This window comes from Perognathus longimembris, chromosome 3 (genome assembly GCF_023159225.1).
Source record: "Perognathus longimembris pacificus isolate PPM17 chromosome 3, ASM2315922v1, whole genome shotgun sequence".
NCBI classification, from domain to species: domain Eukaryota; kingdom Metazoa; phylum Chordata; class Mammalia; order Rodentia; family Heteromyidae; genus Perognathus; species Perognathus longimembris.
The window spans coordinates 37344027-37361698 of record NC_063163.1 but is presented as its reverse complement, the minus strand read 5'-3'; the positions used below and the strand labels follow the sequence as shown (position 1 = coordinate 37361698).

Genomic DNA, 17672 nt, shown 5'->3' with positions numbered 1-17672 from the left:
CTTCCTCCCTTCCTCTTCCTCCTTCCACAGCACCACTTCAGGCCTTTTCTGTTTATGTGGTGCTGAGGAATCTAACCCAGGGCTTCATGCCTGCTAGGCAAGCATTCTTCTTTCCTTTTCTGTGCTGGTCTTAGGAGCTCAAGGCTTGAGTGCTGTCCCTGAGCTTTATACTGAGCCACAGCACCACAGCCAGCTTTTTCTGAGTAGTTTATTAGAGATAAGAGAGTTAGGGACTTTCCTGGGCTAGTTTCCAACCTCATCCTCAGATTTTAGCCTCTTGAGTAGCTGGGATTACAGGTGTGAGACACTAGCATCTGGCAAGAATGTTCTTTATAACCAGTTTAAGACTGGTAGAAGATAGGAGTTCATACAAAGACAAATTCTAATTTCTAAGAGTCAGGAACTGTGAATGCAAACCAAATACATTTTGGAGCTGGGAATATGGCCTAGTGGCAAGAGTGCTTGCCTCCTATACATGAAGTCCTGGGTTCGATTCCTCAGCACCACATGTATTGAAAATGGCCAGAAGTGGCGCTGTGGCTCAAGTGGCAGAGTACTAGCCTTGAGCAAAAAAGAAGCCAGGGACAGCTCAGGCCCTGAGTTTAAGGCCCAGGACTGGCAAAAAAACAAAAAACAAAAAACAAAAAACAAAAAAAACCCAAACCAAATACATCTTTCACAGTGTCGGAACTATGCAAATTGTTTTTGAGTATAACAAGCATTTTTTAAAAATTAATTTATTTTATTGTTATTATAGAGGTGATGTACAGAAGGATTATGATTGCATGAGTCAGGTAATGAGTATATTTCCTTTTGTATAGTGTCTCCTGTTTCCTCATTCTCTCCCAGTCCCTCCCTCCTGTCTCCACCCATGAGTTGTATAGTTCACTTTCATCAATATCAAGTGACATTGTACTTTTTAATGCTTTTTCCCTGGAGTTCTGTGCTCACCCCCCAACCTCCCAAATATATACATGTGAGCACAACATGTAAAGAAGGTAAAGAAGACAGAATCATCAGTAACTAAAAACTAAAAAGAAAGGCAGTTTTTTGTTTTATATCTTGGAGTTTGTTTCAGTATGTGAATATTTCATATAAATATGAAGCACATAGGCATTGGGTCTTTGTGGTTTTTCTCCTAAAAAGAGTATTCTCTTTCGGTCTCACTGTGTGTGAATTTCTAGAATCCTGTATAATTTTTCATATCCCAGCATTTTAAATCTTAACTTCCACATTTCAGAGAGTATGTGTGATATTGTCTGAGCTTGGCTTACCTCACTTGATGTGATTTGTTCTAGCTCCATCCATTTCCCTGCAAGTGACATTATTTTATTTTTTCTAATGGCTGCGCAAAAATTCCATTGTGTATAGGCACCACATTCTTTGGATTCACTTGGTTATTGTGGGGCATCTGGACTGTTTGTATCTCTTGGCTATTGTGACTAGTATAACAATGAATGTGGCTGTGCAGGTGTCCTTATCATATCTTGGCTCAAGATGTTTAGGGTAGCTGCCTACGAGTGATATGCCTGGGTAGTAAGGAAGGTCTATGTTTAGTTTTTTTTTTTTTTTTTTTGGAGGAACCTTCAGACTGCTTTCCAGAGTGGTTGTACTAGTTTACATTCCCACCAGCTGTGTGGTATGGTCCCTTTTTTCCCACATTCCTGCCAACATTTGTTGTTGTTCGAATTCACAATGTTGGCCAATCTTACTGGGGTGAGATGGAATCACAAAGCTGTTTTGACTTACATTTCCTTTATTTCCAGGGATGATGAACATTTCCTCATGTGTTCCTTTGCCATTCTTATCTCTACTTTTGAGAAGTCTCCCTTTAGCTCCCTTACCCATTTAGTGATTGGTTTATTAGATTTGGGAGGGGTTAGTTTCTTGAGCTCTTTGTTTATATTGGATATTAGGTATTTGTCTTACATATTGCTGGTAAAGATCTCCTGGCCTGTTGGCTGTCTTTCTAGTTCTGTAACTATGTCGTTAGATGTGCAGAAACTTCATTTTAATGTACTCCTACTTGTCAAGTTTCTCTCCTATCTGTTGTGTCCCTGGGACTCCTTCATAAAGTTTCTACCTATACTTGTAAATTCTAAACTTTTTCCTACTCTTTAATTGTAGTTTCAAAGTTTCAGGTCTGATGTTGAGGTATTTGATCCATTTTGAACTGATGTTAGTGCGTGATGACAAGTAGGGATCCACTTTTAGTTTCCTGCATATGACTGCCCAGTTTTCCCAACACCACTGTATTTCCTTGGCTCCCTTATCAAATATCAGATAACTATAAGTGTATGGTTTTACTTGTGGGTTTTCTAATCTATTCCATTAGTCTATTTTTTGGCAATATTAAGCTGTTTTGTGTAACAAGCATTTGTAATCAGAGTTGGTTACTACTTTCATTAGCATTTGTAGGATAAAACAGTGGAGAAAGCAGACAAATCCTTGTGAAACTTCCATTTTAGCAAAAGAGATAGACATTGGTTGAACAAGTTAAAAGGTTGCTTTCACTGTTCTGTGCATAAAGACCTCTAACAAGCTGGGAGAATGGGCTGTATGGAGAAGCCTTCCTTAGAAAGTGACATTTGGTAGAGACCTGAAAGAATAAGCTTTGGCTAGAAGAGATGAAGTCAGGAGACAAAAAGAGAGGGGAGTTTGGGGGAGTAGCATTTTGCAAATGATCTGAAGCTGGAGAGAAAGGTATACTTTGGGAAATGAAAGACCTCCTTGGAAAAAGACTATAATTAGGGAGATAAGATGAAAGATGAGGATGGCAGATACTAGATCTTCTAAGGCATTGTAGGGCATATTAATTAAGGATTCTGAATAATATCTTGAACAGAATGGGAAGATATTGATAATTTGAAATAAAAAAGTATAGAATGGTATGGGAGTAAGAAAAAATGCATTTTGTAAAATATAGTCTTTAAATATAAGTTACCTATTTAATCTAGTGTGTGAACATTGGAGGGAAACAGTTGAGTTATTCAGATGACATACTAGTCTCTGATGTGGCATGTTAATATAATAAAATAATGTACGTACTTGGAGAGTGAATGTAAGGGACTTGTCAAGTGTAATTGAGCTGAGGTGGTTTAACTTGAATCCTCTGATTTGATTGTTTGAAGCTCTAGAAATTGTTAAGGAAGAGTCTGAAGTGAGAAGAAAGCTTTTTTTTTTTTTTAGTGTTTTTTTTTTTTTGGCCAGTCCTGGGCATTGGACTCGGCCTGAGCACTGTCCCTGGCTTCTTTTTGCTCAAGGCTAGCACTCTGTCACCTGAGCCACAGCGCCACTTTCTATATATGTGGTGCTGGGGAATCAAACCCAGGGCTTCATGTATACAAGGCAAGCACTCTTGCCCCTAGGCCATATCTCCAGCCCCAAGAAGAAAGCTTTAAATGATTTGAATCTCCAGTGTTGAAAGACAAAGAGTCTGGCAGGAGAAACTGAGGAAGAGTAGTCTAGAATTGGGGAAGGATCTAGAAAAGAATATGACTCCAGAAAGGCCAAAGTAGTAGTAGGACTACGAAAATATTAATTGCTTTAGCTCTGTGAGGATGTTGACTTTAGTTAGGACAGATTTAGTGAAGGAGAATTTGACTAGCTTATTGTCAGATTAAGAATGAGTTGGAGAAAAAGAAATATATAGAGTGGGTGAGTATAGAAAAATCTTTGAAGCAGTTTGGTTAAATGAAGAAAGTGAGAAGAAATGGTAATTTGGGTCAGTGTATGTGTCATTGGGCTGTCAAATCTTTTTATTTTTAGAGAAATCAAATTTAAAAAGTATCCTCTGGGGCTGGGGATATGGCCTAGTGGCAAGAGAGCTTGCCTCGTATACATGAGGCCCTGGGTTCGATTTCCCAGCACCACATATACAGAAAACGGCCAGAAGTGGCGCTGTGGCTCAAGTGGCAGAGTGCTAGCCTTGAGCAAAAGGAAGCCAGGGACAGTGCTCAGGCCCTGAGTCCAAGCCCCAGGACTGGCCAAAAAAAAAAAAAAAGTATCCTCTGGCCCAAGACTGCTGGCTCATCTAGCTACTTAGAAGGCTGAGATCCGAGGATTACAATTTGAAGCCAGTCTGAGCAGGAAAGTCTGTGAGACTCTTACCTTTAATTAACTACCCAAAAGAGCCAGAAGTGTAGCTATGGTGTAAGTGGTAGAGTACCAGCATGAGCAAAAAAGCTAAGGGATAGATAGTACCCAGTCCCTGAGTTCAAGCCTTAATACTAGGCAAGAGAAAAATAAATACCTCTTTTGAGTCCATGAAATATATGAAATATTATACACAAACAGGAATCTGTTGAATACAAATATAACCTCCCATTATAGTATAATTACAGTGTCCTAGGACTCCATAACAGGTGCCATCAGACTTGATGAGGTATAAAGGTCTATACTATCTTTGGATCATCTGGGAAGAAAACAGTGCTGGGTCCCCCTAAGACCTAAATATGAAGAACTTAGGTGAGTGTTGTGTGATTATCGTGCATTTAGTCTGTGAACTGGCCTTTAATTAGTATATTTCTGCCCAGATACACATTTATATCAGTGACTAGTGTTTCAGATATTTAACTTATTTTTCTTGAAAATAAAACATAAAACTAAATATATGAAACTTCTAAACTTAAACATTTTAACATAGAGCACACAATTGGATATTTGTTTTGTGTTTCTAGTTTTTGTTTTTCAAGATTTAGTCCTGCACAAACTATTATTGAACTTGGGTGCCCAAGTAATCCTATCATAGTGTCCTGAGCAGCTGGACCTAAAGGTACAAACCATCATAACCTGGTCACTCATTTTGTTGTCGTGCCAATACTGGGGCTTGAACTCTCAGGGCCTGGGTGCTATCCCTGAGCATTTTTCTGTCAAGGCTGGTTCTCTACCACTTGAGCCACATCTCCACTTCCAACTTTTTTTTTTTTTGGCCAGTCCTGGGCCTTGGACTCAGGGCCTGAGCACTGTCCCTGGCTTCTTCCCGCTCAAGGCTAGCACTCTGCCACTTGAGCCACAGCGCAGCTTCTGGCCGTTTTCTGTATATGTGGTGCTGGGGAATCGAACCTAGGGCCTCGTGTATCCGAGGCAGGCACTCTTGCCACTAGGCTATATCCCCAGCCCCACTTCCAACTTTTTGATGGTTAATTGGAGCTAAGCGTCTCATGGACTTCCCTGCCTGGGCTGGCTTCATACAGCAATCCTCAGATCTCAGCCTCCTAAGTACGTAGGATTGTAGGTGAGATCCACGGACACTCAGATAGTTTTGATTTTTTTATGGTTATTATAAAGGTGATATACAGAGGGGTTACAGTTACATAAATCAGATAGAGAGTACATTTCTTTTTGGACAGTGTCACCCTTTCACTCTTTCTGTTTTCCCCTCCCACCTCTACCCATAAGTTCTATAGTTCATTTTCAACATAGTGGCCTGTGAGTACCTTTCTTTGCTGCATTTTTTCACCCTTGTCCCTCCATTTCTGTGCCTCCCTTTATATTCCCAAAGACATATAAATAAACAGAACAAAAAGGAAAGAACACAAAGACAGCAAAAAAGAAAAAAACCTTCTTGTTTTCATTTCCTATAGTTTATATTGATAAATTTTATTTTGTACGATCATATGCACATAGGCATTGTGATTTTCTGTTCCCCTCCCAAGAGTGTCCTCCTTTGGTCTCACTGTGTGTGAATGCCTAGAGACCTGTATAATTTATTATGTCTGGGTATTTTAGATCTAGCTTCCACATAGGAGAGAAAATATGCATAGTTTTGATTTTTTTTTTTTGTCAGTTGTGGGGCTTGAACTCTGGGCCTGGGTTGATTTAAGTAGGGCAAAAATTTTACTTTCTATAAAGCACTTGCTAAAATGTGACAAATATGTTTACATGTGTAAGCTAAAACTAAATATAATTTTTTTCCAAGAACATTTTGTTTTTACTTTTGTTCAAGTTCCTGTGCTTTAGTTTTGGCTATGTTTTTTTTTTTTTTTAAATGTGGTCAAATGTCACTACTGTCAGTGTGTGTAGTAATAGATCTCTTTAATATACTCCTATTTAATCTGTTACTACAGTTACTTGAGATAATTTGGTAAGGTATAGCCTGTTTTTTTTTCTATTACTGAAGGCTTTGATGCTTATGCACTTTTTAAAAAATGTATGTTAACAGAATCCTGAAGGATTGGGAGAAAAAAAAGCAGTGGAGACACAGTAGTAGCTAAAATAGATTAGTAAATCTTCAGGATTTATTCCATTAATTTCTAATGTCCAAATTGTGTATCTGTTCAGCAGATTGTACTTATATATTATGTCATCCTTAAATATGGGAGATGTCTTTTGAGATTGTTCAAACTGAATTCTAAAGTTCAAGTTATATTTGAGGTTTTAAAGTTTTGAGATGCTATAGAAAAGGGCATAGGATTCTGGAGTAAGAAGTAGTGTTTAAATCCTGGCTGTATGTTTGCTTACTGGAAGCATAGTGAAGGTAGAAGGTAGCTTCACTGGTAGCTGGGGCCTCTCTCCATGTGGCTTTCCTACCCTTAGCTGTAGGAAAAGGGGTTTTTAGCAGCAAGCAAGGACAAGCCCATCTGAGCACTCAAGCTTCTTCTAGTGTTATATTTTTTTGTTAGTCCTTTGGGCCAAAGCAAAATTGGTAGGCCAATCTTATACATAGGGTGGGTGAAATTGCTTCTCCTCCTTGATCAGGGGCAAAGTCATGTTGCATATAGGGAAAAAAGTGAGCAAACTAGTAAACATTACTGTGCTAGTTTATTTACCACAGGAAGTAGAGGAGTTAACTCTGTGGATGTCTAACAGAAAAACTCCCTACGCAGTGAGAACAGCCTGTGCAAAAGACCTAAGGTGGAAGAATTCTTGATGTGTTTGTTCAAGGAACAGTGAGGAAAGGTCCATGTGACTTGAAGGAAAGGAACTGGGAGTAAGCAAAAGAGATAAGATCAAAGAGGTTAGGGGAAAAGTCTTTGTAAACAATTAATAAAGTTTTATTTTTTTGTGAAAAGTAGATTTGTGGGGCTGGGACTATGGCCTAGTGGCAAGAGTGCTTGAAGAGTGTTGAAGCCCTGAGTTCGATTCCCCAACTACATATGTAGAAAATTGCCAGAAGTGGTGCTGTGGCTCAAGTGGCAGAGTGCTAGCTAGCCTTGAGCAAAGAGAAGCCAGGGATAGTGCTCAGGCCCTGAGTCCAAGGCCCAGGACTGGCAAAAAAAAAAAAAAAAAAAAAAAAAAAAGTGGATCTGTGGAAGAGTTTTGAAGCGGGGATATGATGTGATCTGACTTGTTTTAACTGGATTACTTGTGGCTGTTCTTTTTGAGCCTAGATGAAGTAGGACGTGTTAAAAGCAGGAAGGCTATTTAGACTGCTACAGTGATATAGGGTAGGAAAGAAATGACTGTGGAATGAAGTATGATTTAGGCTTTGAATTTTTTTTTGAGACAAAGTCTCTAATTATGATAGAATTGAAGGCAAGTGGTTATAGAGGTTTTGATGGATTGTCTCGACACGATTTCTTTTTTAAACAGATTTGTGTGTGTATGTACATGCACAGATGTGTGCGTGCGTGCGTGTATGTGTGCACATGTCTCTATTGGAGCTTGAATTCAGGGCTTTGTACTCTCTCTTGGCTTTCTTTTTTTTTTTTTTTTTTTTGGCCAGTCCTGGGGCTTGGACTCTGGGCCTGAGCACTGTCCCTGGCTTCTTCCCGCTCAAGGCTAGCACTCTACCACTTGAGCCACAGCGCCACTTCTGGCCGTTTTCTGTATATGTGGTGCTGGGGAATCGAACCCAGGGCCTCATGTATATGAGGCAGGCACTCTTGCCACTAGGCCATATCCTCAACCCTCTCGGCTTTCTTGAACTTGTCTGCTGCTCTACCAACTGAGCTATGGCTCTAGTTCCAGCTTTTTGATGGTTAATTTGAGATAAAAACCTTGTGGATTTGTCTTCTTGGGCTGGCTTTGAGCACTCAATCCCCAGATCTCAGTCTCCTGAGTAGTTAGGATTATAGGTGTGACCTGCCATTAAAAAAAATATTGACAGTCCTGAAATTTTGAACTTATTTTCCTACGTTTGTTAGGCTGGTGCTCTACCAGTTGAGCCATGCCACTAGCCCTTCCTTTTGCAGATTATTCTAGAGACCTTAGTGAACTTTTCTGCCTAGGCAGAAATCTAAAACTGAGATTATCCAGCTCCCAACTTGAATATAAAATGATTCACACACCCCTCCCGCTTTTCCTCCCCATACTTTCTGTGGTCACACTAACACTCTAATCCATGTTCCTAACAACTTATGAGTAGAATTTTGTCTCTTCAACAAATATTAAATAAATGGAGTCATACTATATGTAACTTTTGCCACTACTTCTTTCATTCAGCGTGATTTTGAGAGTCATCCAGGTTTTGTTTATTAATTGTTTGTTGCTTTTTATTGCTGAATAGGATGCATATACTATACTATATGTCATCTCTCTTTTGTGTTAAGTATTTGAGAACACATTATTTGTCTTGGCACCATAATAAATGGAAGTTCTCTTACAGAAGTTAAAGCAGAGACATTAAGTTTATGTAACCTGTCAACAACTAGTTGACAGAATTGAGACTCGGACCTAGGTTGCTTGCTTCAAAGCCCATGCTTTTAATCATTAGGCTACAGGACTAGTTGTTGCTTTTAGCTTACTTATATCTTTTTTTTTTTTTTTTTTGGCCAGTCCTGGGCCTTGGACTCAGGGCCTGAGCACTGTCCCTGGCTTCTTCCAGCTCAAGGCTAGCACTCTGCCACTTGAGCCACAGCGCCGCTTCTGGCCGTTTTCTGTATATGTGGTGCTGGGGAATCGAACCTAGGGCCTCGTGTATCCGAGGCAGGCACTCTTGCCACTAGGCTATATCCCCAGCCCTACTTATATCTTTTGGTCAACTGTATAAGAGAACATGAAGTTCTTTTTTAAAAAATAATATCCTAAGATTTTTTCTTTATGTTTATATTTCAATTCTTTTTTTTTTTTTGAAAAAAATGCAATTATTTTAATGTTGCTAGATTTTGATCTTAGGGGCCAAAGGTTCTGTGGTTCAAGCTTAAACAACAAAAAGAAGCCAAGCCCTTCTTTCTCCCCTCCTCTCTGATAAGGAGAAACTTTGATAAGTTTGATAAGTTTCTTATGTTTGTAAGAAACTGCTAGTTTATTACAGATAGCTGTACTGTTTTATGCACTTGACTATATGAGTGATAGTCTATTTGTACCTAGCATAATTTGTACCTGGCATTAGTGTGTGTGTGTGTGTGTGTGTGTGTGTGTGTGTTTTGGTCATCCTTATCAGCTTTGGTAAATTCAGATCTGACCCTTTGAAGGGTGGGTAGTTTTTCTTTTTTCTTTTTGTTGTTGTTGGCATTCAGGCTTGAGTTCTGGCACCTCTGGTAAGAGTGGAGGCGGGGGTACTTTCCTGTTTGGGCTGGCTTTGAACTGTGATTCTCAGAACTGAGCCTCCTGAGTAGGCATGAGCCATCAATACCTGGCAGTTTTCTGTTTTTGATTTGAGAAAGTTCTTTATTTGGGTTTACTTTAATTCTCACAATAATCCTTTTTGGTGTAAGCTGTTAGCCTATAGGTAAAGAAACGAGGGCCTGGTTTAGTGCCCAAAATAACACTGGTAATAGGTAGCAGAGCTGGGATTTGAACCCAAGAAGACTGATTGTAGAAATTATGCCAAGTTGTTTGCTCTTCTTTTTCTTTCTTTCTTTCCTTTTTAATGTTCTAATATATATGGATCGATTTGTTTTGAGAGGTGGTGCTCTGAATAGAATGGGAATGCAGGTCCTTTAGAAGTTACCATATTAATCCATGTGCTCCTGGGGAAAGGCAATATTGTATAACAGCAACCCTGGAATTAACTCCCTGGGAGGACCTGTTTGTTTTAAAGAAGTATGATATTTTTACTTCACTGCTGGTGATCAAAAGTACTTCCAAACCATATCCAAATAGCTGCTATTATCAAGTAATGAGCTGCTTTGTATGAATGTATTTGCTAATAGCAGATTATCTTTTTATATACTTATATATCATTTAAAATATCTGAAACTTTAATGCTTTCCAGTTTTATTTTTTGTGATACTGCGGCTTGAACCCAGGGCCATGCACTTGCTACGTAGGTACTATGTCCCTTCAGCTCTTTTTGCTTTATAGTTACTTTTCAAATAGGGTTTCATGTTTATGTCCAGGCAGAACTGGTTGTTGATTTTCCTGTTTACACTTTCTGTGCTGGGATGACACACACATTGAGATGGGCTCTCAAGAACTTTTTGCCCAAGCTAGCCCCAAACTATTAACCCCTCCCCCCATCTCTAGCTTTAGCTGATAAGTCTTTTAAAACCCTTTGACATGCTAGGCATTGTAACTTATTCTTGTAATTGCAATTACTTGGGAAGCAGAGTTTCTTTGGAAGCCAGCCTAGGCAAAAAGTTATTAAGACTCACTATCAATCAGTAAGCTGATGTGATCTGTCAGGGCTGTGACCTAATGATCTGAGAGACCATTGGTGGAGGATCACTGTGGGATGTTGGTGGGACATAATTGAGAAACTGAAAAAACAGCAAAAACAACAAGAGCTGGGCACTAGTGGGTTTTTACCTGTAATCCTAACTACTCTGGAGGCTGAGATCTGAGGATTGCAGTTCAAAGCAAGCCTGGGCAGAAAAGTCTGTGAGACTCTCATCTTCAGTTAGCCACCAGAAAACCAGAAGTGGTACCGTGGCTCAAAATCGTAGCATGAAAAAGCTCATGGCCAGTGTCCAGGCCCGAGTTCAAGCCCCACAGGAAAGGTTGGAGGGGTATGGCTTGCCTATCAAACATAAGACCCTATACTGTCAAAAATCCACAAAACATCTATCATACCAGTGCTGACATTAGGGCTGTTAATGATTGGTAATACATTTGGGAAAGTATGTGCAGTAAATGGTAATATGTTTAGGGAATATGTACAACTCACTTACAGAATGGCTTCAGATCTTAGCACTTTATTTTGTGGGACTTTGGTCTGACCCCAGGGTTTTATGGATGTTTGTCACCAGCCACATTCCTGGCTCCAAACACTTTAAAGTTATATTTATATGTAGTTTTATAGTCTTTTTTCGTTATCAACTCTCATTTATTCTGCTACCATCCTTCCATTATTGCACTCTTCTTATCCTTTGTAATTTCTTTTTTTTTTTTTTTTTTTTTTTTTGCCAGTCCTGGGCCTTGGACTCAGGGCCTGAGCACTGTCCCTGGCTTCTTCTGCTCAAGGCTAGCACTCTGCCGCTTGAGCCACAGCGCCGCTTCTGGCCGTTTTCTGTATATGTGGTGCTGGGGAATCGAACCTAGGGCCTCGTGTATCTGAGGCAGGCACTCTTGCCGCTAGGCTATATCCCCAGCCCCCTTTGTAATTTCTAACTAGTTAAAGAAGACATTCAGATTATTAGGTTTACATGGATATTCTCCAAAGTCATCTTTAGCTGTGGAAAGTGACTGAGGAGGAAGGGGGCTTTCCATTGAGCAGTGGACTTCCTATTGACTGCTCAGAGAAATGTTTTCTTGGTACTTGTGTTTTGAGAAGATTTTCTGGATTAGAGAGCTCTAAAGCAAGTTGTATGTGGCATTTGGCAATTAAAAATGATGTACATTTCTTTTGAGTAATTGTTAATTTGTTAGACCATGAAGATTATTTGAGTAAACGAAGCAGTGTTCAGGGGGAATAGATACATAGCCTGAGAGTCAGTTCGCAATCATGTTTTATAGCAGTTTGTAAAGAGTGAGAACTGTCATCTGTGCTGCTACTAAAGAAGGATAATTATTCCTAAATAGTTAACTAAAGGTAGAAAGCCGTACTAAGTTCCACTATTTTCTATTACTACTGGAATTTGAACATGGTTTAGCCCTCTACTACTCCAGCCCCTTTTTGTACTGATTGTTGTTTAGTTATGGCTTTGCTTCCCTTGCACAAAGGGACCTCCATCCAACTGTTTTAGGCTTCCCATTGTAGCTGCGAAGGAGGGCATGTTTTATTCTCATTGAGAAGGGATCTCAAAAGGATCTCTCAAGAGATTCAAAAGGGATCTCTGATCAAAAACTTTTCTGCCTAAGCTGGCCTTGGATTGTGATCCTCCCAATTTGATGACTTCCAAGCAGCCAGGATTACAGGCTTGAACCACTAGTGTGTGACTCCACTATCTACTTTTCAGCAAAATATTTTTTTTTTTTCACAGTTTAAACACCATTTATTTTTTATGTGTCCCAATTTGTTTGTTTTGCTTTCTGGGGGACAGGGTCATGGGGCTGAAATTCTGGGCCTGGGCACTGTCCCTGAGCTCTTTAGCTCAAGGCTAGTGCTCTACCACTTGAACCACAGTGCCACTTCTGGGGTTGTTTTTTCTGGTGGTTAATTGGAGAAGAGTGTCACAGACATTCCTTCCGGGCTGGCTTTGAACTGTGATCCTCAGATCTCAGCTAGGATGATAGGTGTCAGTCACCAGTGCCCAGCCGAATTCATCTCTTGGTATGTCACTTTGGAAAACAATTGTTTTTCAGGTAGGATTGTATCTTAGTCTGTTTTGGGAAGTAAAACAAAGAGCATGAACTAGCATTTTGTTTATCCTAGTTTTGTAAGCAGGGAAGTCCACAGTCAAGGCACCTTCAGATCTGGTGTCCAGTGGAGATTTCACCACGGTCCTGTTTCTTGTGCCCTGACATGGTAGCCTTGTTATTCCATTTTCTCCAAGTAATTTGCCATGCTTCTGGAGTTCAGGATGGCAGTCAAATAAAATGTCTGATGGTATAGTGGTTAATTGGGAGAAAGGATAGACTCACGATATGTCGACCGAGGGCTATCAGGGTATCATCGCCCGCAGGAGTCAACTCCCACCAGAACTGCCATTTACAAGCACATCTCCTCCCTTCTTACCATTCCAGCCATGACTGTCGACAGGGATTCCTCATGGCTCTCGATTTTCTTTTTTTTTTTTTTTTCTTTTTTTTTTTTTTAATTTTTTTTATTATTAATTAAGCAAAAAAAATTTTTTTTACAAGGTGTTGTGCAACGAGGGTACAGTTACATAGTAGGGCAGTGTGTACATTTCTTGTGATATCTTACAACCTGTTTTTCCATCCCTTGTCTAGGTCAGGTAGACCCATATGCAATTTACAATGTATCAAGCACATATACAGTGTTCACAGACTTGGTCTCTACTGTCTCTCCATCTCCCTTTGTTAACAGTCATATATCAGGGAGATCATGCCCCTTTGTTTTCTGTGTTCTAGGCTTGTCTCGCTCAACATTATTTGTTCGAGTTCTGACCATTTCCCTGCGAATAACAGTATTTCACCATTCCTAATCGCTATGTAGTATTCCATTGTGTATAAGTACCATATTTTTTGGATCCATTCATCTGTGGAGGGGCATCTGGGTTGTTTCCAAATTTTGGCTATTGTGAATTGTGCCGCAATAAACATGGAAGTACAAATGTCCTTTTGATATCTTGGGTTTTGCTGTTTAGGATAGATGCCTAGGAGTGGTATGGCTGGGTCATAGGGTAGGTCTATATTGAGCTTTTTGAGAAACCTCCATACTGTTCTCCAAAGTGGTTGTACTAATTTGCACTCCCACCAACAATGGAGAAGGGTTCCTCTTTCCCCACAGCCCCTCCAGCATTTGTTGTTTCCTGAGTTCAGAGTATAGGCCATTCTAACTGGGGTGAGGTGATATCTCAGGGTTGTTTTTATTTGCATTTCCTTTACTAGCAGGGATGTTGAGCATTTCCTCATGTGTTTCTTTGCCATTTTTATATCTTCTCTTGTGAAGTCTCTCTTTAGCTCTTTTGCCCATTTCCTAATAGGTTTATTGGGCTTGGAGGGGCTTAGTTTTTTGAGTTCTCTGTAGATGACAGATATCAGGCCTTTGTCTGTTTCAGCAAAATATTAGAACAAACGATTCCTATGCATTTGCACTTCATTACTACAAATAGTTTTTGGAAGTGCTAATGCTTCAGGCCATTTTTATTAACTTATGTGCTTAGAAGGAATTAATAAATGTTTACCAAGGGGCCGTGGAAAATAGTTGCAATATTCAGTGGCTTGGCACCTTTGTTGGGGACTTGGAGAGCAGAATTTCACTTGCCACAATTGTTTGCCTCTTGGATTGGTTTATGCACAGTGTAGCAGAGCTGTAGCAGGGTGCTTGCATAGGGAAGCTTGCAAAGTATGGAAAATTTTGTTTTGAATGTAAAACTATGGCTTTCATTTGGAAATAGAATTATGCTTTATGATCACATTGTTTTTTTTTTCCTAAATGAAGATTTGTCAAGCTTGTAATTCTTTTTGAAATCATTTTACTATGTTGGACTTCCTGTGCTGGATTTTTAAAAATAATTCTATTAACCATATTAATTCACACTTACTTTTCCACTGAACTTTGGCTTTTCTAGTGGATTTTATCTGTTTAGAGGATTTATAAGTCTGTATCTAGCATTACAGTTTGCTTGCTTTTCCTGATTGCATAGCTGTATATCTCTTACATATAAGGGTTAATGAGTAGCCAGATTAGACTTACCCAAACCATTGTTACATGAAGAGCCATGGCTCACTGACTTCCATCATCATACTTATTCCCCTTTACTTAATAGATTAAAATAGCTTTTAAAAGTTGAGGTTTTATTTTTAAAAAAACAACAACATATAATTTGTAGTTTTGCTTCCCTGAAGATTCTCATATTACTGTTAATTTTCAACCGTGGCAGTTAACATGTGTTTAGTAATGGTTTAATCTGCTTGCCTCCAGTCTTGTACCTCTTTCCCGTTTTTTACCTGTGGATTTGCATGTTTGACCTAGCAGAATAATTGGGTCCACAGCAACATGGGCGTGCCGCCCTTAGAAACACTTAGTTTCATGTATGACTCATAAGCTGAAGCACAGACACCACTTCCCCAATCTACAGGAGCCATTTTAACAGCATAAAACTTGCTGGGTTGCTTTTCATTTTCAAGCCCAAGGGACGGCGTCTAAAAAGAAAGAAAGTTTGAAGGTAACTTGTTCTTATTTTGTGTGTTTGCTTCTGGCTTATATCTTGAGCTAATACACGGAGGTGGTTCTTACCTGTTGAAGAACATGGCTGATTGTGGTGTTTAACTCTTTAACTCTGATAAAAATGTACAGTCAGTCACATGCCTGATGGCACTTAACTACTAGAGAGAAACAAAGCATTCAGAGGCTGGAAAGTTTTGGGTCTCCTTGGGAGGTGCTTTTGATGTTTCATGTATTTAGTCTTATTTCTTTGTTTTGACCTCAGAATAAAGGAGATTTTTTTTTTCTTTTTTTGTGCTACCACAAAGCAAACAGGTCAAATTTCAATTGAAAAAAATCTAATTGTACTTGTAGTCCTGGCTGGGAAGTTACAGTTAAGTAATCCATCCTGTTCATTTTGTGATATGGATAAGAAAAATATTTAGGGGCAGTGGCTTTGTTTTGGTATTTAGTGAAGGATAAAGTTTTGGGACAACTCAATCATAAGTGGTGTTAACTGGCCATGCTGTCCTTTGTTTTCTTTCCTTAAAGTTAATAAACTATAGTTTTTATTTTAAAAACTTTTAATTGTTATTGTAAAGATAATTTACAGAGGCTGTTTTTCATTTTAAAAATGGAATAGAATTTGAAGTGAAATTTCTTAGATAACTAAAAATGAATATTAAATAATTGGAAAAGATTAGAATGATTTATTTACTGTTTGGAAAAAATGAAGTGTTACAATTCACATGGAAAAGTTATTTTCAGTAACAACTTTACAAGCAAAGCTGTCCTAGAAGATGTATACTATTTTGTGTAAAAAGAAAAGTGAAGTATCACCCATTTTCTTATACTACTATTCTTAGAATTTGACTTTTTAAACCTAAAAATATTAAGTATTAAAGACTTACTGTAAATGGGAGCTTGCTCAGTCTTTTTCTGAAATGCTTGTCATTGAAATTGTGAGATCCTGGCTGGCATATTCTGTGTGCTTTGAAGTTGTAGGTAGTATGAGAACAGTAGTAGTTTACTTCTGAAACATATTCATGAAGCTAATATTTGGATAAAAGTAAAATTTGAATATGCAACAACTAAAAGTTAAACTTTTTGGAAATAAAATTTTCCAAGTTATTTATTGATTTTGTTCAAAATATAATTTTAGTGTTATTATTAATGTACAGAGGGAGTTGCCATTTCATAAGACAAGTTATTTATTATTGACCAAACTAATTACATAGCTACTTTGACTTCTAAGTGCTTGAAATGCTATCAGTTTTGAAAGGGAGGATAGAAAGGCAGTTTTAATTTCATACCTTTTTGATATTAATAGCATTTTGTAGTCTTACAAGACAGACACAGCAGACATTTTTGCCAATTCAGCTCTAAGCCGTTTGCTATCATCTTTGTATATTGCTGGGTTAGTCAGCCTGTGCGTTAAGCAAAGGTGGTATTTACTTCAAGCCTAGACTATGAAAAATACAGTGAAACTTTCCTTTGTTTTTTGAGGTTGGAGAGGGAAGAAGAGGGGTTTGTGAAGTTTTTACAGGCCAGTGATCCATAAGAGAAAAATGAAGAGGTGTACACATAAGCCACAAATTGAATTTTTATTGATTCAAACTGATTAAACCTGTCCAGGCTAGCTTTGAACTACTTGAGTCACTGTCCTCAGATCTCAGTCTCCTGAGTAGCTAGGGTTACAGGTGTGAGCCATTGGTGCCAGCTTTGGCCCAGAGAAGTGCTGTTACTTACTCCAGATTAGACAGAGCTTCCAGTGTGGAGTTGCTCATGCTAGCCCACCATGATGAGAATAAATAAAGAGCGTGGCACCAGTGGCTCACCATGTATTCTAAGTACTCAGGCTGAGATCTGAGGATCATGGTTCAGCCCAGGCAGGAAATTACATGAGATTCTTATCGCGAATAAACTACTCAGAAAAGACTGGGAGTGGCACTGTGGCTCATATGGTAGGAGTGCTAGTCTTGAGCAAAAGAAGCTCAGGGACAGCGCCCAGGCCCAGAGTTCAAACCCCAGGACTGGCAAAAAAAATCCTTAATTAACCTTAATTAGTTAGGCTGTTCAGTAATAATTTTGGTGGTGAGTCAACTAAAAAAGTGGTTTTCAAAATCTTCTCAGATTAGTTTGCTTTTCAGCAGTTTGTGGTACTGCCTGTGTAAGGGTTCTAGATGTCTATATAAAGAATTGAACACCTAGATATGAAGATAAGTTTATTTCTTCTGTCAGTTTTACCTAATATTTAGGAGCATAAATGTCATTTGGTATAATATCTACCCTTTTAACGGGTGTGTATAAATGCTCTAGTCTTCAGCGTTACACATTTTAAGCCTGATCTTTATGAATTTATTTTATTCCATTTGTCTTTGTTCTCTAATTCCTTTGTTTGAGTGCTGTTGGGTATTAGGTTGGAAATTGGCTATAAATCTGCTTATTTTCTTGGTCTGAGATTTAGATATTAAGAAAATTACTGTGTATAAATGTTTAATCTCCTAATTTATTTATTTTTTTTACCAGTCCTGGGGCTTGAACTCAGGGCCTGAGCACTGTCCCTGGCGTCTTTTTGCTCAAGGCTAGCACTCTAGCTCTTAAGCCACAGTGCCACTTCTGGCCTTTTCTATATATG

At 38.8% G+C, this 17672-nt stretch overlaps 1 protein-coding gene across 2 annotated transcripts in view; it reads left to right on the top strand.

Moving 5' to 3' along the window:
• Positions 1–17672, top strand: part of Elf1 (E74 like ETS transcription factor 1) — an 85290-nt gene that overhangs the window by 9723 nt on the left and 57895 nt on the right. The window contains exon 1 of one of the 2 annotated variants that reach the window (XM_048341274.1): positions 14285–15056. The exons of the other annotated variant lie outside the window; for it this stretch is intronic. The gene's annotated coding sequence lies outside the window, so the exon portion shown is untranslated. Of the gene's footprint in view, positions 1–14284; positions 15057–17672 lie in introns of those variants that run through there. 2 annotated transcript variants of the gene reach the window in all.